Source organism: Colobus angolensis, unplaced genomic scaffold (assembly GCF_000951035.1).
Source record: "Colobus angolensis palliatus isolate OR3802 unplaced genomic scaffold, Cang.pa_1.0 Scaffold136, whole genome shotgun sequence".
NCBI classification, from domain to species: domain Eukaryota; kingdom Metazoa; phylum Chordata; class Mammalia; order Primates; family Cercopithecidae; genus Colobus; species Colobus angolensis.
In genome coordinates this window covers 3,005,464-3,029,546 of record NW_012114444.1, presented here as the reverse complement: position 1 = coordinate 3,029,546, position 24,083 = coordinate 3,005,464, and the positions used below count along the sequence as shown (strand labels likewise).

The window sequence follows — 24,083 nt, the reverse complement described above, 5'->3', positions numbered from 1 at the left end:
GGGTCACTTCCAGTGCTGGTGCCTGACGCCCAGGGACAGGCTGGACACTGTTGCCCTAGATGCAGAGGGAGGACAGTGTGCCCCTCATAGGGCAGCCCCCATCAGGCCCACCTGGGTCTGCCCTGGCTCCTGTCACTGCCTAGAGAGGAGAACAGAACCATCACATGTGTGTCCCCTCAACTTCGCCAGCAACCGGGGTTTCCAAAACAGCATGCTGTGCATGGAAGGACTGCACCCATGAGGGTGAGCGGGGCAGCTCAGCGGGGCTCAAAGGTCCTTCCAACCCTAGACACCTGCTGCTGCCTTTTTCTAAATTGCTGAAGACGCCACAGCCCCGTGACTCTGCTTGTGTGCATGCTTCTAGCAGGGAGAATAAATGTGCATCTTTAAGAAAGGGCCTAGACTTCCAGGTCAGGCAGTGAAGACGCTGCCGTGTCTGCAGAGCACTGGGTCCCCTCGGCCCCAACACAGATACCTGAGGAAATCAAGACATCTTCACCAACCCATAGACAGTGTTGGCTTTTTCAGGACAGACAAATAGGAGGATGACGTCAGTAGCTGATATTCAGGGCTTTACTTTGATTATCTCACGAAGTCCTCAGTGTGGCCATTTATTGGTTCATTCATTCATTCATTCAGCCACGGTTTATCGAGTACCTTCTTTACCCCAGCGCTGGCCATGCACTGAGGGTGCAGTGACTGCAGGCGCCATCTGGGCACCCTGGTGCTGTCATTAGCTCGTGTCACACAGAGTGGTTGGTCACATGTCAGGTCACACGGCCTGTGGCCAGAGAATCAGGACCTGTGCAGCGCCCCAGGACCTCCCATCCGTGGGTCCACCTGAGCACAAAACTGTAGGCCCTTAGGCATTCCTGAGTGAACCTCCCTCTGCCACCAGCGTCTGGGTATGTCCTGCCCAGCCCTGCATGTATGAGGAGCCAAGCCCTGTTGTGACCTGTGGGCGGGAAGGACGTGCTTCTGGGCAGGTGGGGCCTGCCCTACCTGAGTGTCGGGTCACAGCAGAGCTGCAGCCGCTCCCCTGAACAGATTCCCTTTCCATGGAGTATGCCCGTCAGGGCTGCCTTCTTGACGCCTTCCTGAGCTGCCTATGCTGACTGCGGGATCCTTCTCACCACGCGCTGTCCGAGAAGTCCATGGAAGGAAGGACGGGCTGTGGCAACCGTGCTTCGTGCGGGAACACCCCGTGGGGCCCTCCCTTTTGTGTCCCCTGGAACAAACAATAAGAACTGCCCAGGAGTTAACATTTTCTGTTACTTCTTAATTTTTTTTTAGAAAACGTTTTTATCGATTCTTCTGTAGTCATGTAGAGAGCATTAGCCGAGATCCCGAGGCACCATGTGCATGAAAGCAGCAGGGCTCGTTTAAACACTAGAGGCGTCCCCGTCTGTCTAAGCGGCATGGTGTGTTGTTGGTACACTGCAGAGCTGGGCCGCCGGATGAATTTGTGGACTACATTATTTTGGGGGGCGTGTGGGCGGGAAAGATGGAACTATCAGGGACCAGGCTCTGGCGCTGACCTGAGGCAGCTGTGAGGACAGTGGGGGTGAGTGATTCCCACATGGCTTCCCATAAACCCCCCCTCACATAATGTTTGTCCATAAAGTCAATCTCCCCGGGCTCGGGGCAGGGAAAGGATGCTCACTCCCAGCCACACGTTGCCCCTTGGGCAGCCGGAATGTGCAAGCTTGTCATGGAGCATCCTTTGGGAACACACAGCTTCTCCATGACAGAGACAGCACCGGGACCAAGCATCCTCAGAGCATGAGGCCAAGCTGGACCCCGCTGAGTTAAGGAGTGTCCAGGCATGGGAATGGCATTTGGTGCTGGGAATGGTCTATACCTGTACAATTTTGGTCTATACCTGTACAATTTTCTTTCCTCTTTCCCCTGATGACTTCCTGCCCCTGGAAATGAAGGAATGCAAGATGTAGCTATTGACAGGTGCACATGCACTTCTGAAAGGCATCTTGGGTAGAAGAGGGCGGTGCACAATGAGTGGCTGCCCAGGGCATGGACTGGCTCACGGGGCCACAGGAGGGGTTACTATTAGGATTGCATCCTCCGACCTATGCACCTACTCATTGTGTGCAGAAAGGAAGGGATGTTGGGAGAGGCCCCCGGCACACTGCTGGGTGAGTGGGAAGGACAATGGCTCTTAGGCAGGTGGAAGCAGCAAGTCTCTGGGCCCTGAGTGGTGCTCATCCTGGTGCCCAGTGTCTGTAAGAAAAGAGGTGGTGGAGGATCAGGGCAGTGATCACCCTGGCTGTAATAGAAACAGTGGCGAATGTTTACTAACAGGTTGCACCACATTGTGAGCACCAGCTCTGGTCTGGGTTTGGGATACAGCTGAGAACACAACAGATGAGGTCCTGGAAATGCTCAGATTTCATAATAATAATGATGAATAACATCACAGATGGGCCTGATCGCTCCTCTCCGGGGCTGCCCTGGGCTCCTCTCCACACTCCTTCCCACCTGGGCATCTGCATGTCTTGTTCTGAAGCTGTTTTGTGCCCTTGATCCTGTTAGCAGCCTGGTGCAGCCTGTGACCTGCCCACTTTACAGAATAATGCCTCACATCATAAAGTGAAACACACTGAATCACAGAAGCAAGCAATCATATTGGTATGTAGTTATCAAAACATTAAAAACAAGTCTGTGAAGTAGGAGCACTTTTATTAACATGATTAGTAGCAGGAACCTGCAGTGAGCCTGATAAATGTGGTGATTTCAAGGTGGTGCTGACTGTAAACTAAATGTCAGATCATCTACAACTGTGCTGGGAGATGAGCACTCACAGGAGGCTGCTGTTTTCCTGGCATGGTGCCCACATTCATAACAGAAGGAAACACTAATGTAAGTAAGAGGGGAATAAAAGAGGTGAATTTTTGGGTCATCCAAGTTCACAGAGCCCTGGGTTCCTCCCCAGTCCACAGGCTGAGAACCCTTGGCCCAGAAGGTCCATTCCCTCTACCCTGCACCCACCTCTTGCCTCTCTACCCTCTGCCCTCCTTTTCTTGGCATCTTTGCAAGCCCTGCTGACTTTGGGGAATACAAGGATTGTGCCTGTCCCCACATCATCCTCACCACCCTCTGCCTGAATTTGTTTTCTGCCTCCTGGCCAGCCTGGCTACACCCTCCACCTTCCCCAGTGCAGATTCCCCAGTGCCCCAGCTGCCTGGCCCATCTGCCAGGCCCAGAGAGCCCTGTCCTGGGGCATCAGGGCAAACAGAGGGACTGGTTACTTCATGCATCGGCACAAGATGAACCAGGTGAGGCAGGCAGGGCTCTGCTGAGGAGGGGGAGGGGCAGAGAGGCAGAGCATCCCAAACAGGACAGGCAGGGACTCCTTGGGTGGATGAGAGACAGGGGCAGCTTCAGCAGGGGTGTGCCTTCAGTGGCTCTCACAGGAGAGGGACAGGGTGGTCCCTGAAGGAGCCACATCACCCTGAGGTCAAAAATGTTCATCCCCAGTGGATAAAACAAATAAAAGAGCCAACCACAAACAAGACCAACCCTCAGATGCACCCGGACATGGAGTGAGCCTCTGAGGGCAGGGACAGAACCCACAAGAGACTGAAGGGCAGGGCAGAAAACTCTTTTCTTTTTCCTATTTTCTCCCAAGTTTTTGCTTTAAACACTTACTCATTTTGTAATTAGAATATATTTTCCTAAAAAGCCCCTTTAGGGTTCCTGAATTGTCACCAGGATAAATCCCAAGCCCCTTCCCACCTCCGTCTCAGAGAACACGCACCGAGCTCTTGTCGATGGCCAGACACGCCGGGCACTGCGGGGGTGATGGTGACCCGCCGGGGACTTGCCTCTTGGCGTCACGCTGGGTGGGAGGACCCCACTGCCCTCTGACCTGCTCAGTTGCTGGGATGCTCTCCTTCTAGCACTTCCAGGAATTGGCTGCTGGGACCTCTCCAAGCCCCTCCCACCCTCCGGCCTGCCTGCTTCCCATGCCTGCCTCCAACACCTGCCTCCAACACCAGCCCCTGCCACCCCTGCTCCCCACTGGGACCGCACCCCCGCTGTCGCCTCAGGGGCCACTCCAGAGGTCATGCACCCCCAAGACCCCCAGCCCAGGACCCCAGCAGAGGATGCTCCTCCCTCCTTCTGTCCTATGGCTCCTGCCCTCTGCAGCCTCAGCACTCGCCTTTCAGCCAGAGCCACACACCCGCCTGAAACAAAAGAGACCCGAGTGGCTGAGACAGGGAGGGACGACCCCTGCGATGCTGGCAGTGAGGTGTGGAGATGCCCCTTTCCAGAACCGCGTGTGGGGAAGATGTGCAGAGGGAGCCCCCACCTCCCACCCGACCCTGGGACCAGTTTTCCTGTAGGAGGGGATCTTTGCCGTCTGTGCCTCAGCCACAGGCCAGATCTCATCGTGTTTCTCACCCTCTTCTCCATGTGTCCCGGAGACCAGGCTCGCTGACGCACCCGAGGGACTGGCTGCGGGGCACCCCACGTGGCGGGGTCCTCCATGGAAGGGCGGTTGGAGTACCCGGGGCCCCTTCCCCACTGCGGGCCCTCCCCGCCAAGCTTCCCTGGATGGCTTCTCCAGGGCTGACGCTGCGCAGCCTGGGCGTCTCTGCTGTCAGTGAGGGTCGGCTCTTTTAGGAGCGTCTTGGGGTCCATTGCGCTAACATGAGTCCCTCAGCGGTCATAGGAGAAGCCTCAGGTTCAGTCCGCGTCACCGCTCCCTTTTGAGTAGATTGGATGATGCTGACTCCTTGACGCCACATTCCTGGGAAGTCCTTACTCTTCTTTTCAGGGACCTCCAGCCCGCCCCTCCAGATTGGTGGCTCTCCCACCGTGGTGCTGCCCCTAGAGGTCGCTCTTGGAGAGCTGACTTCATTTCCGTGTCCTGCTGGTCACGCCCACCGCACCCTGCCAGGCCATTCACCATTCCTGCAGCCAAGGGCTTTGCCCTCTTTCACACAGCTGAGGGGGCAGCTGTGCTGGGTGCTGGACTGGGGACCTCCTTCTCCTGGGGGACTCTGCAGACAAAAGGGGGCATGCATGGATGTGCTTGAGGGACAGGCAAGTGGCAGGCGGCAGGGCCAGGCCTCGGCTCTGCCGTTTCTTACCTGCAGTGTGAATTCATCAGCACCCTGAATGTGCATCCAGCAAGAGCTTTCCAAAAGCCAATCCTCCTGACCCCCCTAACACCCCAGCCCTCCTGACCCCCCTGACCCTCCTGACCCTCCTGACCCCCCTGACCCTCCTGACCCCCCTGACCCCACTGTGGCAGGAGGTATGGAGCAGCAAGGCGATACGTGGAAAACAGACCTAAGCCAGCCGCCCTCCCAGACAGCGAAGCCCCCAGATTAGGGCAGGAATGCTTCAGCAGCGCAGGCAGGCGGCGTTTCCCTCCAAGACAATAGCCCTGTCCCAGTGAAAGACACAGAGTGGAGAAGCGTCTCGCCCATCTCCGCGTCTGGGCTTCTCCATCTCCCAAGGCCCTGTGCCTCCTCCTGACGCGGCTCTGCCTCTCCCATGCACCGGCGCTCTGGCTTTCTCCTTTCTCCCTCTGCCTTAATGATGCTGTCCCTTTCCTGTTCCTGATTGAAGCTGAAGCCCACTTCCTTTCGCCACACACAACACAGGAGCAATCTTAGCCGTGCACTCACAGCTTGGAAAATAAAGGGAGCAAGGAGTCCCAGCCACAGGATAGAGGAACGGCCTCTCCGCAGAGACACTGCTGCTTCTGAGCTGAAGTGACAGGTACACTGTGTTAATGATGGAGAAAGTGTGCGACGTTTATTATAATTTAAGAGTCTTTCTATTTGAACAGACTGTCTCACTCTCCGGAGATGGTTCGGAAAACCAGCTGGCTCCTGGGATGCTGCTGAGAATGAAATGGGAAAGCCGTGAGAAAGCAGCACAGGTCTCGTGCGAGGGTGTGGCATTGAGGCCACTGCTGCAGAACCGGAGGCCTGTGCGTCCAATTTCAGTGAAGACTGTTATGGAGACAGAGGGTGGTGGGTTCAATGACCACCTGGATTCCCGGATTCATTGCTTTCCCAGCTGTGAGCACGCCATATTTCCCAGGGCGGGGATGGCCCAGCGTCCTCTTTGCAGCTCATCTCCTGCCAGGCACAGGCATGTTGTGACTGAGGACACACACAGACTTTAGTGCCCGGCAGGGTCCTTCCAGGTCCTGGCTCTGGGGCCTTGAGGGAGTCACTCCGGTCACCGAGCCTGAGCCATCTCTGCAACAGGAGCCACAGCAGCACTCACGTGGCAGGACTGCCGTGAGCATCTAATTCAGAAATGAAGGCCCGCAACTCGCCCTGCACAGTGCCTCAGCACAGGAGGCACTCAGCCAGCCATTGCTGTCTTCACAACCATCGTCCCTCCGTGTGGGGCACGGGGATTCATTCCAGGCCCCCCAGGGATATTAAAATCTGAGGATACTCAAGTCCCTTATATAAGAAGGCGTAGTATTTTCATGTAACCTACACATCCTCCTGTATACTTTAAATCAACTCTAGATTACTTATAATGCCTGATATAATGAAAGTGCTATGTACATAGTTAGATTGTATCTTTTATTATTTATTGTCATTTTACATATTTTTTCAAATATTTCCGTCTTCAGTTGGTTGAATCTGTGGATGTACAACCTGCGGTGGGGAAAGCCAGCTGTATCTTGCCATGACCCTGTGGACTTGTTTCTAGCCCTGCTTGCTGTCTGGCAAGCTCCTACTCAGCCTTCAGCACCTTGCCTGAGTGCCCCTCCCTGAAGCAGCTTCCCTTGTGTGTTAATCTGTTCTCGTGTTGCTATAAAGACATACCTGAGGCTGAGTGATTTATACAGAAAAGAGGCTTAATTGGCTCATGGTCCAGCAGGCTGTCAGGGCATGGTGCCGGCATCTGCTCAGCTTCTGGGGAGGCCTCAGGGAGCTTTTACTCATGGTGGAAGGCGAAGTGGGAGCAGGCGCCTCACGTGGCAACAGGGGAGCACAGACGGGGAAGGTGCCACGTACTTTAAACAACTGGCTCTCACGAGAGCTCCCTCACTGTGGTGAGGACAGCACCAAGCCACGAGAATCCACCCCCGTGACCCAACACCTCCCACCAGGTCCCGCCTGCAACACTGGGGATCACAGTTCAACGTGATATTTGGGTTGGACAAACATCTAACCTGTGGCCCCTGGCTTCCCTCCTCTGGTGCCCAGTGCCCCACACACCTCACCTGTGCCCTCCCTGCAGATCTCCGGAGTCACCTGGGCAACCTGCGGCCAGACACTGCGGTGGTCCTTGTCAGCCCTGGCCTAACCCTCGGCTCTGCTCTTCCCAGGGCCTGTTCAGATGCCCACCTGCTGACCGTCATGCACCCTCTGCCCTCCTGCGTGTGTGCCCGCCTCTCCCACAACACTGCAGAGTCGGGGGGAGGGAAGGCGAAGACTGGGCCCTGTCTGGCCTTTCCCTGGTCTCAGTTGAGTTGCATCTGATAGGGCACATGCAGCCCATTCTCCACCACCCAGGTCTGTTCAGAGGAGATGGACCCATTCCCTTCCATGGGTGTTTGTTTAGGCCGAGCTCAGTCTACCAGTCCTGGTGCCTGTGGATGCCTATAGGGACTGCATGGCACCATTCCTCAGCATCCAGAAAGCAGTGTTGCATTCAGTTGGAAACATGGTTCTGTAGAAAAGTCCGCCATAAATATGAGAGACAGGGACACACCAGGAGGGAGGAGAACGGCAGGACACTGTCTGCCCTGATGCGTGCCCACAGTGCCGCCCGGAGCCAAGCTGCAGGACACCAAGGATAGGGGCTAGTGAGGCGTTCGACTTCCAAGAATGCACCTCTCCAGTGGGTGGAGATGCACCATGCCCTGCTGCCCAGCGCATGCTGGGGGCTGCTGGCGATGCTTTCTGGTGAATGCAGTGAGCACTCATCATGTGGTGGGATTAGTGGGTGTCCAGCTGAGCCCTCCCGGGTTAGGGGATGCTACCAGCACCCTCGCTGACACCCCAAAGCACATGTTTTATCACAAGGTTCTTATCTTGCTGCATTTCAGCGATGGGCTCGCTACATCACGCAAGCAGATACCCGGTCCCCAGTGGGGTGGAAAGTGAGAGGATGGCCCTAAACTTCCAGAAGGAAACTTGCTCTGAAAATGACCAGGTCCTCAAAAGAAACTCAGACGTCTTAACTTCCAGGGCTCCACTGTCACGAGCAGCTGGACGGACATCTCGGTGGAACAGGCCTTGCTTAGAAGGGAAAGGAAGCAGCTGAAAAAGAAACAAAACAATAATAATAACAGTACAAATAGTCGTAACACAGCCTACACTTCTGAATTTTGCAAGCCTCATTCTTCAGGGATGTTTTGGTGAGCTGGAAGAAGGAGCAGAGGGAAGCTCATTCCAGCTCTTTAGGGGAAAACCCTGAAGCTGCAACCCATTCTCTGCATCGTTTTCTGACGCTGGGTTTATATATTCACTTTATTAAAAGAAAACATTGAGCACCCACTATCTCCCAGGTGCTGTGTGTGCCACGCCAGCACCAACATCATGAAATGGTTCTGAAATTGTGCACAGAGGAGCTGCTTCCTGGGGTGCACACCTGCAGGGCATTTACTTAATGAACATGTTACAGTTTTGCTTCTCAGTGTGGTCTCCAGGCCAGCAAATGGGGTGCCTTAGAGATGCAGCATGTGGGGCCCCTCCCCGGACTCATTTTCACCAGCTCTGCGTGATTTGCAGACTCTTAGAGAAGCTCTGGATTAAGCAACCATTTTGCACCATACACCGTGCAAGGCACTAAGCATACACATTGGGAGCGTCGTGGCCCCTGTCCTCAGAAGCTCTCAGTCTAGTTCAAGAGGTGGCTAAGCAGAAGCACAGTTCTTTATTCTCTGGGCACCCCTGTGAGCCGGGTCCAGCTCAGGGCACTGGGACGTGGCCAGGGATGACACAGAGCCCGTGTCACAGAGTTCCCATTCCAGTTGGGAGACAGATAGGGAAGTCAAGTCCAGGGAGAGTGTTTGCACAAGTGGGGAGTGTCATGGAGAAAGCAAAGCCAGGTAATGGGGTGTAGTCTCCAAGGTGGGGCAGCTGGGGCCCCACACCACTCCCGAGGGCCCCTGCAGAAACACAGGTCCCTGGGGAAGCTGACTGCAGACAGATCTGGGTGAGGAGACTCCAGGAAAACAAATTCAGGCAGGCAGTTGGGTGGCTGTTGTGGGAGCCAGGAGAGGGTTCGTGCTGGAGTGGAGGCAGGGCCAGGCTGCGGAGGCCAGATGTACCCTGCCAGGGGTGGGAGGGGAGCCCCGAAGCACGGGGAGTAGAAGGGCCCATCCCAGGCCCACACCCACTAGATCCTGTGGTCCCTATTGCTCCATGCCCACCACATCTGTCCAGGGCAGGCTCTCAAGTGTGCAAATTGCCAACAGAGCACAGAGAAGTCAGTAGCAAAGTGCCCCAGGGTGCTAGTGGAGGCTTCCTGGAAAAGGTGACATTTGAGCTGGGTCAGGCAGCCTGACTAGGTGTTCTCCAGGTAGAGGAGGAAAGGGCTCAATGCCTCAAGACCTTTTGAGGACTAAATGAGAAAACAGGGGAAAATAGGGGAATAGATAATGTGGGAAAAGCATCAGGGACATAGTAAGCCCCCAGGAATGTTCATATACACATGCAGGTATGCAGTACACACACGCATGCAGTGCACACACACACATGCACATAGGCACACACACATGTACATGAGCAGGGACATGTGCTCATGCAGACACACACATGATTGATCCTCCTTTAAAACCCACCGGGAACTCCCACAGTCCCCGTGGCCAGCTCCCTGCTGAGCCTCCCCTTACCCACATCCTAGCAGAGAGCCTGGGTATTGTTTAGATGCTGTTAACTGGGACCCAGTCCAATGTGCTGATGCCATTGTTTCCTTCCCGATTAGCTTTTGTGTCCAAAGCTGAGAATACAATATTTTTAGGCCCTGGAGGAAGACTCCTGAGCCAGTGACTATCTCCGGAGTAACACGCCTAAACGCTTCACTCGAGGCAGAGATGCAAACTTCATTATAGTGTCTGCCCTGGTGGCAGCCACAACGCCCGTCTTTGCACCTAATGAGCCTTTTTGGACAGTGATGATGATCTCCAATGAGTTATTAATACTGTGATACAGCTTAAATAATTGCAAGAAGAGCACAGGACTCCAAATGGGAACCTATCTGGCAGTGGAAGAAATACTTTGCTGGCCTCTCCTTTCAGCATATTCCCAGGCGAGAGGCCAACCGAGATGAGATTTGCGTTTAGGGTATTTTCAGCATTTCAAGTCTTGTAGAAATCATTTCCCCACCTCTTGGGTCAGAAGGGAGGGCAGGGAAGCAAGGGGCGCCCTGGCTTGGGAGGCATCTCCATGTTTGATGTTTGTTCTTACTGACGCACTCCTTCCTGCACAGATTTGAGAGCACACGTGCACATGCATCCCTCTAACACACCGACACGTGTAGATTTGTTTTTACTGTCATTTCTTGGACAAGTCATTTGATAAATGGGCCGTTCTTCCATCCAGCAGCTTGCACTAATTGTCTAATTAGAAGCTCCTGGTGAACGTTGCTGTGGGCGTCACTTCAGGAGAAATGGAAATAGGCCAGGGACCCTGGTATAATTTGAGGAAATGGCTATGGGAAGAGAGAGCCCTCCTTTCCATGAAACAGTAAGCATATTGCCATGAGAAGCTGTGACTTATGGTGTAGAATTCAGGTTTTGCACATGAGTGAAGGTCCTTGCAACATCTAGAATCTGGATCCTTGTACAGAAAGGGCAAATTTTTGTTCCCAGTAGTGGTCAAAGCTGTGGAGAAAAAAAAAAAAAAAAAACAGGAAACCAGGTAGAGAGTGATAAGCTGGTAAGTCAAGGTCCTCGGCATGATTTGCCCCTGGGATGAGGAGGCCCTGGGTGGATGGGCTGTGGAGTCAAACCTCCGGGCAATGCTGGGCAATGGCGTTCCGCTGGCTCTGAGGACATGTGGGCCCAGGGTGCCTTGGAGCCAGGGCTGCCCGTGCAGGTGATGGGCATGGCAGAGTCCTGAGGCCGGGCTGAACGGCAAAGAGTGGTGGCCAGGGTGTGCAGGGCACCTCCCTCTGTGGCTCATTGTCCATGCAGCTGGTGCGGATTGAAGGTGGCCAAGCAGACAGAGAATGGCGGAGAGACGGCCATTCCGGTAAGCACCACCTCTATTTGCCGGGCTCACTACCAGGTGGTCTGCATGCTGCCATTCCTTCCACAGCATGGGGGAGAACTGCTGTGATCACCCATCCTACAGACAAGGGCACTGAGGCACTGAATGACTTCCCCAGAGTCACACAGCAGGTCAAGTAGGGGAGCTGGGATTCGAACCCAGACCCAGGCTGACTCCAGAGCTCACCTCTGTCGCAAAGCCTGACAGCCTCTCAGCTAAAATAGGGTCCACAAGCCCCCACAAGTGTCCTGTCCTGTGAACACAGAGGTGTCTCTCCCTCTCCCAGTTCCTCTGCATATCTGAATGATTGCTGTTGGCAAAGGGGCCAGACCCCCAGGAAGTGGGCAGATTTGCTGCCTCCTGGTGTGGCCTCAGTGGCTTGTCCTGAGAAGTGCAGCCGCCGTTCCTCAGTTGTGTAGATTGGAGGGCTCCTTGGCTGCCCTGGCTGTGTCATGCACATGTCTGCTCAGGGCTAGTGACATTTTGGGATCCGAATGTTTTAAGTGGAAAGAAAACAAATTTCTGATTTGCCTGAGGTTAAATGACTCTGTGTGGCCTTGCCTGAAGGTCCCTTGTGGGATGGATAGTGCAGGACACTGTCCCCTCCAGACCGGCTCCAGGCTCCCGCCAGGATGTCCTGGTGAGCCCAGGGTGGCCAGAAATGATTTCTCCGACTGGCCTGCAGGAAACTGAGTCAAAGTTCTGCTGAGTAGCTTGGGACAGGGCTGAGGAGAGATGGAGCCGCTGGCGGTTCTGTGGTGGGTGACAGTGATGTGTCCGTATCCTGTTCTGTTAACATTTACAACCTTGTGACAACACCATCACCGTTCTAACCTGCCTTTGCCACACAGACCTGAAACCCAGGCGCCAACCTGAATGTACAAGTTGGATGAAAAAACAAACATACCCCTCAGCGTAGGGCCAGATAGATTTTTAATCTGTGCACATGTAAAGGTGGATTTTTCCCTAGCCCCGGGGCGTACTAACTGAGATGTTTTCCTTGCTAATATTTGTTTGCTTTTTCCTTTCATAAAAGCACTACATAATACCATGACCTTCTGAAATGCAAATAGATTTTTTTTAATTCAAAAAGCCTTTTTACTCCACTTAAGATGAGAAGGTCCTGTTTGGAAAACACATTTGATGCCTCATACCCATTATTTATGATTTTCTCATAAATTATTTTTCTTATAGACTTTTTAAAAAATGGAAAACCCAACACATTAGTGCAGAAAGAGGGAACATGAGGCTGAGATGGTTGGCAGCTGCAAAACAGGCAATGATGTAATAAGATTGGGGGGAAAATAGCATCTCTTTTTAAGGAGTTTTCCCGACACCTGCGTGGACTCGCGATAGCATCTGAGAGGCCCCAGGTGAAGAGGAATCAGCATCATCAAGCTGGGGCCAAAGACCCACAACCCACTGGGGCCAAGGTTCTCTTTACCTGGGCCAGGCCTGCCCTCACAGACTGGTCCAGCTCCTGTCCAAGTTGTCACTGGGTAATGCAAAGGTTGCCTTGGGAAGGTTTCTGCAGGGATAGGAAGTGACCATCCTTGGTAGGCAAAGACAGAAGGGAGGCTGGTTTGATGCTTTTGTTGTATGGACAGTTTGGAACCTGAGCCTGCCAGGCTCTGCCCATGTCTCACAGGGCGGGGTCTCCTACCCTTTCAACCCCAACACTTGGGTCTACACCTGAGGCTTCCTCCTCTCCTCTCCCTCATCCACATTCCTAGAACCCTGCCCTTGTTAGATTTCACACTCCACCAGTTTACAACTGAGCCTGTTCCCTCTCTGCGTCTCCCCCTTCCATCTTTCTCCCCTCACCCCCAGCCCCCAGCGTGCGTCCTGTGTTTCTGGGCAGATCCTGGGCTGCAGGACAAGGTGAAGCCACATCCGCTGCCGGGTTCTAGCCTAGATGTGTCTGCTTGTCATGACGCTTGATTAACCAGTCCAACCAGCATGTGTAATTTGGCTGAGAGCAATTTTATTTCTAAGCCACGCAGGTTGGCAGGGAGATATCTAGATGTTATCTAGAAAGTGTTAATAAATGTACCAAATGGGTCCAGTCGAAGAGAAGTTGCGGCTACCATTCTGAGAACAAAGGAGAAGAGTCTACAAAGAGACAGCCCACAAAGCATCCTTGTCCAAGTGGAACTGCTATGACCCCAGCACGTGTCCAGCAGCAGCTGGCCCTGCAGCTTAGAGTCGTTAGGACCCTGGACAGTTCTCCAGGTCTGCAGGACTCATGCCTGGTGATGGATGACTCTGCCCCACTGGGCATTTAGGACTGCACTTGTTCTTTCTACTTGATCCTCTCAACTTTGCTTTATGGCATAGGAGTGCTCAATGCAGCTAAGAACGTGGTCCACCGCAGCTCACACTGCTCCCCTGATTTTGTTCAGAAAGTTCTGCATGATGGACGCTCTGCTCTCCTGGTCACTGACCCACCACCTGCACTTCCTCATTGCTCTGTGGCTGTGGCTAGTGGTGGTGGTCGGCAGGCTGCAGGCGTCACTGCCACGGGTATCTGGAGGTATTTGCCAATGAAGCTGTCATGATCAGCCAAACGCAGGGTGGTGAGCATGACCTCCTAGGTCACAGAGCAGATGTCCACCTTCCGTATGCAGAGCCAGGCTGGCAGCTGGGGCTTTGGCCAACACTGCTGCATTTGCTCTGTGGCACCTGCATCAAGACCAGCCCATCAAAGCCAGGCTGTACAGACTCACGTCTCCGGGAGGGCTGGTGGGGAAGCACAAGACCCTAACTCGGTGCCCAACTCCTCCATCTTTTGCTGAATCACAGGCCAGTTTTCCTTCTCAGGTTTTGGGGCTACAGGAACCCCTGCAAGCATCATGTGTTTAGGGCATATGAATGTGGCATAACATTTGTCCAATCAAGCCATTATAGGAGGGACATCTCAGTATGTCTCTCTCAATCATCGTTGTAAAACCAAACACATGAACATGTTCCAGTCGCTTGTGATGGGATCACTGGTGCGTGCTGATGTGATGGCCGGAAAATGAGCCACGGAGAGGACTTCATTTTTCCTGTTTGAGAATCCCCTCCAGTTTCTGCCCCACCGGGTGGCCTTTGCTCGGTGCTTTTCCTGTGATTTTGTGACAAGCGCTGGCCTCGTGCAATGCAGTGGCCTCTGTCCAGGGCTGCCTAGATCTGCAGAGGGTTTTTTTTTTCTTTTTAGTGTTTGTTTGTTTGTTGAGTACTTTTGGCAGCTCCTTCCCAAGTTGAAACAAATTCCAAAAGAAGTGCCCTAGGGTGACCCTCCCCTGAGGGAGGGACCTCTTGGAGAGAAGGTGGAGACCCAGCACCCGGACACGCAGCAAGTTCCACAGGGGAATTCCAGGAGATGCCATGTGCTCCTCATTCTCTGTCGGCTGAGTCTGAACCAGGCAGCGGGCGGCCACGCTTGGTCACCTCGTATCTTCCCTAATCCAGTGGGCGTGCGTGGCCTGTCTTTACAGCAGCTCTGCACGTGTGTGTCTCAGCATGCACTTGATTGCCATTTGAGTGACCTAGTCTGCGAATTCTTCACTCACATCCTTTGGCATTTAAAATTTGTTTTTCCTGTGTTTTTCTTCTATTTTTTCTTTCCATTAATATATTAGTTGTACATATGATACATGTATATAGTGTGCTGTGATAAAACCAGGACCATCGGGGTATCCATCACCTCAAACATTTATCTTTTCTTAGCGTTGGGAACACTATAATTCCTTCTGGCTATTTTGAAATGTACAATAAATGATGGTTAACTATAATAACCCTAGTATACTGTCAAACACTGAACCTATTCTTTTTATCTCACTTGATGTTTGTACCCATGAACCAACCTCTCTTTATCCTTCTCAACCCCACAGACACACCCCACTTTCCCAGGGTCTGGCATCCACCATTCGACCCTCTGCCTCCATGAGGTCCATCATTTTAGCTCCCACATGGGACTGAGAATGTGCGGTGTCTGTCTTTCAGTGTTTGGCTTATGTTACATAACATGACCTCCAGTTCCATCCATGTTGCTGCAAATGGCAGAATGTCATTCTTTTTTATGGCTGAATAGTATTCCACTGTGTACATGAACTACCTTGTCTTTATCTATTTGTCCACTGATGGACACTGAGGTTGATTCCATCTCTTAGCTATTACAAATGCAGCTGCAAAAACCTTCAGAGTGTAGCTATCTCTTCAAGACACCTGCTTTCCTTCCTTTAGGATGAGTGCCCAGCAGTGGGGTTGCTGGGTCATAGAGCATTTCCATTCGTAGACTCTAAGGAGCCTTCAGGCTGTTCTCGAGGTGGTTGTCCTACCTCACATTTCCCGCAGCAGCATACAAGGGCACCCCTTTCCCTGCCTTCTTGTTGGCAGGATTTTTTCCACTGGGTGAGGTTGTATTTCCCCAAGTGTTCTTGATGCCTGTGGACATGTGACAGTGTCCGTGTTGAGGGATTACGGTTTGTTTTAGTCTTTGCAGTCAGGTTTGCTTGTGCCTTCCCTTCAGATTCGAATCCATTTTCTGAGCCTGTGACTCCTGCAGCCATCTCAGCACTAGAGGATGCTGTAAGTCCAGGCTGGCTGTGAGGCTCTCAAGGGCTCCAGAGTGGACCTGCAGAAGATGCAGTGAAGGTGGTGGGGCTGTGTGGAAATGCTGGTCAGGGCTCAGAATCCAGAAGACCATCTGGTGGCCCAGATGGCCATGCCTCCCAGCAGGTCTCTGCACAGGCACAATGGATCCCTGCCTGCAGCAAGAGGGGCTGCAGCTGAGACTGGGCCCCCTCAGGCTCTGCGGTGGGGTGGAGGCTAGAGAGCCTGGTCTCACTGGCTCAGAGGGTACACATCTCCCAGCAGGTTGGTATAGTTCCCCAGCTGCAGTGAGTGGGGAAGGAGCTTTCAGCCCCAGCCCCAGCCCCAGCCCCTTTCCTTTCTCTCCCTGGGGATCAGAGAGTGGGTCAAAAACTTCCCATAATCTCTAGGTCTTTCTGGTGACCAGTCCCATCTGAGAATATACAGGGGTCCACTCTAAGTCACCTCATTAGCATAAACTCATAAGCATAGAGATGCTCCTAACACTTGCAAAATCCGAGGGCTCTGGGAGCTCTGAGCCAGGAACCTGGACAAAGACCAAGTCAATCCCTGAGGATCTGCTATGGGATGAGGTTGGTGATCCCAGATTGCTGCGCCTGACAGGGAGGCTCAGACTCCAGCCTGTGGGATGTGGTCTCCCTCTGGGTCCCTGTGTGAGCAGCTCTTAGCTGGGACCTCACCTGAGTGGGGCTGGAGCAGCACCTCTGGACCACATTTGGGTTCACTGCCAAGACCCATGTCAGCGGTTACAAGAGCTTTTGTGCCAACCCACTAGCATGTGCAATTCCTCCTGGACTTCTTGGCAAATGTCTTGGTTGCACGCTCAGGCCAAATGGGGCTGTAGCCAAGTCGCTTGGGGGACAGGGCCGTTTCCAGGCTTGAACCTGGAAGCAAGCTCAGTGGGGCGGATCACACACCTGGGTGTGGGTCTGAGCTCTCAGAATGACCCTCCCACGTCTTGGGCTCCACTAGGACTTCACAAACTCCGGCCTGAATCTGGAGGCTCTTGCAGAGAGACTTGTGACTGTGGATGGGCGAAAACTTCTTGTTGTGTGGGGGGATACGGGCGAGTCACCTTCTGTGTCACCATCCTGGTCATCTTTGGCTCATGCATTTTTCTTGTGGTTTTGCAAAGCTTTCTTCGATATTACACAATTGTTGATTTTTCCAGATAGCAAGTCTCCAGTCTAGTACAATTATAGAATTTAAAAAATTTTTTCGAGTCATTAAAATGTGCATATTTTCAAGTACTTGTGATAATTTAATATACTCATATAATTTATAAAGATTAAATCAGTGTAATTTGGATATCCCATCACCTTAAATATTTTATCATTTCTTTATGCTAGAAACATTCAAATTACTCTCTTTTAGCTACTTCAAAATATACAATAGATCATTATAACCTGTAGTTACCCTACTGACCTGTCAAACACTAGGTCTTATTTCTTCTGTCAAACTGTATATTTGTAACCAATAATCAACCTCTCTTCCTGGTACTTTTGTCTATTTTTGAGGCCTGACGTATTTTGGGTGGACTTGCCTTTTTCTCATAATAGGATGCTGTGGGTATTTCTCCTTGTCAGCAGCTATGCCTCTCATCTCATGTTAATGAGGGTGCCATATGCATGCTGTTGTTGGATTCACACTTACCCAACCAGGGACAGCTGTCCACATGGTCACTTTTCCATCACACCTGACTTTGCCATAGGATTTGTTAAGACCATCCTTCCCGCTCAGGCCCAGAGTGGGGATGTAACCATGGCCAATTATGGACTTTCCCAAATGAAAAGTCCTTCATTCCGATGTTACAGCTTAGACTCTAGGGTCTAATTTAAGGACTCTCTCCCTAGCTGCTGAGTTGAAAACAGCCTCCTAGTTTCTCCTAATGTGACAGTTTCGCATGCTGCATTTAGGCCTGTCACCCACAGGGCTTTGCTTTGGCATTTGGCGTGAGGTAGGGATTGCATACCTCTGCATTCTCCTCATTGGTCTCTTTGGTCTTTGGTCATTTCTCTGCCTGATTTCTACTACAGGGAACTCAGCTCCTCAGGGGCATTCTTCCATCATCTCTGTGTTGTGTACAAAGCAGAAAATGACCATGAACAGCCGGCCACACCTCCAGGAGGGTGGATAAAGGTGTGAATTAGAGGTCCCTGCTTGCCCAGGGAGACAAGCTTGGAGTGCGAGGCTTCTCCTGCCCCTGCTGAGAGCGGTGTTTGCCTCATCTCTTCATCTTTTCTCACTTTCACGAGTTTCCTCAGAAAAAACAGGAGCTTTTCTTCTTCTCCTGTCCCTCTTCATTTCACACTCTCTGTCCCCTTGACAGCCCCTAGTCTTTAACCAAGTGCTTCAGAAAACAAACACACTTTAAAGTCATTTAAAGGCCAGAGAGACACAGCTGCTGTCTTCCAGGCAGAGCAGGCTGGGAGGCTTCATTCTGAGTTTCCGAAGTAGCTCATTTCCAAGTGGTGCAGAAGTTCTCACCAGATCTGGCCCAGGGCTATGAGCCCATGTCAGTCAGTGGAGGAACCTCAAGGGCCAGGTAACAATCTTCTCACCTCCTAATATAGCCCTAGACACATACTTGTCTCCATGTGGAGTATGCTTTTCTTCCTATCACCTCCACAGTGGTGTTAGTCATTTATAAACTGTCCATCTGTGTGCAGAATCTAGGATGTGGTACTAAAAATAAATCTGGAAAAAAAGACTTCAAAAGAAAAAAAAAAAAGATCTAGTGAACTGGATACCTAAACCACTAGGGAAATAATTAATTTCAAGAAGGTAAAAGAAGGAGAGGGACAACTTGGATGTGGGGAAGTCATTGGCTGTGTCTCCCTTCACTGCTTTCTACTTGAGCCCTTGAATTTGATTCTCGAGCTGGGCATGCAGTCCACAGCTCTTTGTGGAGCCATCGGCTCTACAGACTTCTTGCTCTTTGGAGCTTGTTTCCAACATCCTGAAGCTCAAATTAGGAGGCCTTTGGGGAGGAGCTTGTTTGTTTCCCCACAGTGGTTGCTGGCACTTGATTTTCCAAATGCAGCTTAAGTGTTTGCATGTCTTGGGTTCCTTGTGATTGCCAACATGACTAAGTCTCTGGTGCAGATGTTCCTCCTGCAGAGGCAGGCGGGTATATGAGAGGAGAGTTGGCAGGGATGGACGTGTGGTGGAATGAGAGATTGATTTGGTCTTTGTCCAGGTTCCTGGCTCAGAGCTCCCAGAGCCCTGGGATTTCACAAGTGTTAGGAGTATCTCTATGCTTATGAGTTTATGCTAATGAGGTGACTTAGAGTGGACCCCTGTATATTCTCAGATGGGACTGGTCACCAGAAAGACCTAGAGATTATGGGAACTTTTTGCCCCACCCTCTGACCCCAGGAAGAAGAAAGAAAGGGGCTGGGGCTGAAAGCTGAACCCTGTGAAAACTCCAGAACAGGAAGATGCAGAGCTTCCAGGCTGGTGAGCACATCAGGGACAGGAGGGCGGGCACCTGGAAGGCAGGGAAGCTCCTGTGCCTCCACACCTTTCCCCTCTCCATTTGTGTGTTCAGTAAACTTAAGCAAATTGTGTTCTGGGAGCCATTCTAGCCATGGACTGAGCCTGAGGAGGGAGTCCTGGGAACCGACAGTCAGAAGCACAGGTGGCTTGTGCGTAGGACTGACCTGGTGGGGGTTGTGTAGTGGGACTTAGCCCTTATCTGTGGGGTCTCTGGGCAATTAGTGTCAGAACTGAATTGAATTCTGGACACCTAGTTTGGGTGTTGAAGAATTGCAGAATTGATTGGTGTCAGAGAAAACACCCCAGGGAATGTGCGCAAAAAGCAAGGGAAAAAGAAAAGCCTCTTGTTTTTGTAGGCGGCCAGAGCTGAACCCATTTCTCAAAATTCAGTGAGGGGGTGACTCACTAATGGGGGCCTGCTCTTCAATCTCCCTGAGGATGGGGACGAGGGCCACCTGCTCAGACAGGCAGTGGGACAGCCTCCCAGCACCGACTTTCTCCCAGCACTAACTCCCAGCCCAGCCTCCCAGCACTGCGAGAGCTGCTTCAGCCCTGCTGTCCAGGTTTCATGTGAAAACAGTGAATCCCAGCCACTCCAGAGCACCAGAAACCAGGTGGCCCCTGACTTCCAGTGGAAGAGGCCTCTGCTGGGAGACGACTCTTTTGGACATGTTGGAATTCTCTGCATTAGAAATGTGTTCATACATTTTGCTTTTTTTTTTTTTTTTTTTTTTTTTTTGAGACAGAGTCTCACTCTGTCACCCAGGCTGGAGTGCAGTGGCACAATCTCAGCCCACTGCAGCCTCCACCTCCTGGATTCAAGCAATTCTCCTGTCTCTGCCTCCTGAGTATCTGGGATTACAGGTGTGCACTACCACACCCAGCTAATTTTTGTATTTTTAGCAGAGATGTGGTTTCACGATGTTGGCCAGACTGGTCTTGAACTCCTGACCTCAGATGACCCGCCCACCTCGGCCTCCCAAACTGCTGGGATGACAGGCATGAGCCCCTGCGCCTGGCCCATTTTGCGTTTTTTAAGTGAGTAACATCCCATGATAAAAACATAGATAATCACTGAAGTGTCAGAGTGTCCACATGCAGGTTATTTGCCAACTTTCAAGTTTCCAGCATTCATATTTTGTAAAGAAAAATAAATTAATGGAGAGTGGGGAGTTGGAAACTTCCTGCCTGTGACTCTGATGATTCAGGATTTGGCATTTCCTTTAGTCTCTGCAGTGTCTTAGGGAAAAAGCATATATCTAGGCCCAGCTAGCTCTGTGTTTCCCAACAGACATTGTCATTATCAATGTAGGGATGCGAGGGTTAGGAGAATTAATGATTTCTATGAAATCAGCGTGTATAAATGTGAGGGTAACTGAATCTTGCACTTCCAGATTTTGGGTGATGGTGAGGACAAAGATAGCTGGGAATAAAACAGAATATCAGGTTGTGGAAGTTTCTCTGCCATTGTGATTTTGGGTCTTCAGTGGGGTCATCCTCACTGCTGGCTGGATTTTCAGCCCTGTCTTCTGTCTGAGAGGCCAGGAGAGCAGAGCGGGCCCCTGTGAAGGTCACGCGATGGCCACTGGATGAGGGACGTGACTGCTGAGCCGCCTCGTGGCCATGGGCCCCCTGCATCGTCCTGCCCGTGGGAGCTCAGAGTGAGCCCTCTGCACAGAAAGCAGTGCGAGGCCGGTGAGATCACAAAGCTGAATCAAGCTCAGCGGCGCAGGGAGGGAGACTGCAGAGCTGGTGAAGTTCCTCCCTGACACTGGGCGCCAGCACTGCCGTCTGTGACCAGAAAGGCCGTGACAGGGGAGGTCCCATCTGCAGGTTCAGGCCCTGGGGATGCTGCCCCACCACCTTCCCTCGGGGAATCAGCCGGCCTCTGTGTGGGGCGGGCGGAGGTGCCCGTTGGGGTTCTCATATCTGAAGCCCTTCCTGCAGCACTTTGGGGGATGTCAGTCTTTGGGGGATGTCAGTCTCTGGAGGATTCTGGAGACTCCCACTCCTGCATTTCCCACAGAGGAGGACAGAGTCCATAGCACCTTCTTTCTGCCACAGGAAACAGCAGCCCACCCTGCAGGAGTTGGGGGAGGCCCTTTTTCCTCCATAGTAAGAGACGATGCCAGGCGGGTGAGTGGGGTAAATAATAGAACTCTCTCCTGCTCCAGGGAGGGTCAGAGCTTACTGGTGGCATCTGGGCATTGATGGAGAGGGCAGGGCTAGGCCTTACTTAGGGTAAAGCGTAGCTCAGCCTCCCCGAAGGTTTCTGTCAGCAAAGCGTGCTATCATCATGGCCACCACAAGGGTCTCTCTCCATTCTTGCTCTTCCTGGACCCCAAAAATGGTCATAGGCAGGTGGGTCCTTACGTTTCTCTCTGAATGTTCTTGATTTCAGGGCCGACCTTCCCACTCTGCAGGGTGCGGGCCAGAAAATGCACCGCTGCCCTGGCCTTGGACCCGGTCACTGCACATCCAGGGGTTCTTCCTATGTCCTCGGGCAGTGGGTCCGTGGGGGGCTGCTGCGTGGAGGGGGTGAGTGGACTGGGTGCGGCGCGAAGGTGTCTCAGTGGGAAACAGAGGAACAAGTAGCTCCTGAAATGTGCATCTGAGCCTGCCCCTGTCACTGTGGGATGGAAAACCACCCACAAGTGACTTGGAAGAACTGGCACTTGGTCCATTTCTCAAGAGTCATCCTGCGGAGGTTCGTCGGCCTTGGCTTCCACCTGCACCCACCACCGCCCTCTGTGCTGCTGCCTGCTTTGTTTTTTCAGAACATGCAGCCTGTCTGAACCCATACTTGCCACGCTGTGTCATATCTGCCTGTCTTTCCTGTGAGAAGCTAAGTCCCAGGAGGGCAGGGACTCCGCTCTATCTGCAGATGTGTCCCCAGCACCTGGGGCCTGACGGGGGGCAGTGCTCAGTGGGCAGTTAAGGCATGAGTTGTCAACTGAAGACTCCCTAGGTCCCTACGTTTGGAGAGGAGAGCTCTATTTCTCACAAAGCATTGCAGCTGCAGACAGCCATCCCGCAGGCCGGGGAGTGAAGCCCCCAGCACAGGCTGAGAACGTCCCCCCATTCCCCATTTTCAAGAAGTCATAGGAGGAGCATAAATACTTGCAAAAGGGGAAAATGCACAGGTACACCTGAACTTCGTGCCCCTTCGTGGGTCACAGGTTCAAAAACTGGGGGTGACAGCATGGTCGATGGATGAAGTTTTCAGCCTCTAACGTGAGAAGGTGAAGCAGGGGGCATGAACACCCTTGGCACCATCCTCCAAGAATCAGCCGGAACCGGTCCAGGGAGAGTGCTCAGGGTTTAGAAAGGGATGCCTGTGAAACAGGTGCACCATCACCCCAAAACTGCAAAGAGAGAGGAGAGGCCTGGTAGGGTTTGGCTGTGTCCCCACCCAAATCCCATCCTGAATTGTAGTTCCCATAACCCCCACATGTTGTGGGAAGGACCCGGTGGGAGCTACTTGAATGACGGGGGAGGTTTCTCCCGTGCTGTTCTCATGGTAGTGAGTAAGTCTCGCGAGATCTGACGGTTTTGGAAGCAGTTTCTCCTTTTGCTTGGCTCTCATTCTCTTGCCCGCCACCGTGTAAGACGTGCCTTTCGCCTTCTGCCATGATTCTGAGGCCTCCCCGGCCATGTGGAACTGGGACTCCATTAAACCTCTTTTTCTTTGTAAATTACCCTGTCTCGGGCATGCCTTTATCAGCAGCCGTGACAACAGACTCATACAAGGCCGGTGCTGGCCTCAGCTGGGTGGCTGAAGGCAACAAACAAATGGGTGGCCCAGTCCTTGTTTTCCGGAGCTGGTTTCCGCCTCCTCCTCAGGAAAGCATCCTGGAAAATGGTCATAAGAAGGGGGTTCACTGAGGGGTTGTCTGGCCTCCCGTCCCACCCTGGCTGGGAGCCTTGTTTTTCAGGTTTCTCTGGGGTCCCCTCGGCTGAGACGGGGTCCATTCTGCTGGTTGAGGGGATTTTATTTTTCTTTCTCTGAGTGAATCAACAAAGGACAAGCAAAAGAAGCAAATGGGCCTCATGGGACTGGTTTGTTGGTGACGCGGAGATGCCCAGGGGGCAGGAGCGGGCCCTTCCATGTTGGTGTTGCTGCCTGAGAGTGGGACCCCAGCCTGTGTGCTCAGCCCTCGGAGCCCAGTGTCCAGTCCCCCAAATCAATGACTGGAGGTGCATCCAGCACCCAGCAGGGTCCTGGTTATGGAGCAGGGGTTCAGCGGTGCTGGGCAGATGGATCTCAGAGTTCGCTGTGTCGCTGGTCCTCTGAGATTCAGAGCATCCCTATGGAGGCCCCTATTGTTTTGGTGAATTGAGAATTCACTCGTGTGAGCAATGCAGATGTGTTGCCCTTTATTTCCTGAGGACTGAGGTTACTATGGCAAGTGGTGAATTCAGACAGGGGTAGAGACCAGGGGCCAACAGGGTGACTTTCCAGCCTTCTGTTCTTTCTGTGACTCTGAAATTGGAGCCAAGAAGAGTGTGCAGGCTGGCTTACAACACTGCACCCGGGGCCCGGGATGTGCCTCCCACAGATACCTCAGCAACAGGAGATCTGAAGTCGGCAGCAGAGACCCCAGTTCACTGCCCTCTTCCTATCCAGAGCAGCAAGTTTTGGCGTGCCCTTGCCCAGTGATAGTGAATAAAGAAACAGGCCTGGTCTGGCTGCAGCTGCACACCTGGCCCTGCTAAGTGCTTGGCGGGTCTCAGACATTGCCATCCCGCGGATACAGGTGGTGCTTT

General features: G+C 52.6%; 1 protein-coding gene across 2 annotated transcripts in view; it reads left to right on the top strand.

Moving 5' to 3' along the window:
* The window catches only part of CDH4 (cadherin 4, type 1, R-cadherin (retinal)), a 444,165-nt gene that overhangs the window by 96,153 nt on the left and 323,929 nt on the right, over window positions 1-24,083 (top strand). The window contains exon 1 of one of the 2 annotated variants that reach the window (XM_011934498.1): window positions 5,526-5,751. The exons of the other annotated variant lie outside the window; for it this stretch is intronic. The gene's annotated coding sequence lies outside the window, so the exon portion shown is untranslated. Of the gene's footprint in view, window positions 1-5,525; window positions 5,752-24,083 lie in introns of those variants that run through there. 2 annotated transcript variants of the gene reach the window in all.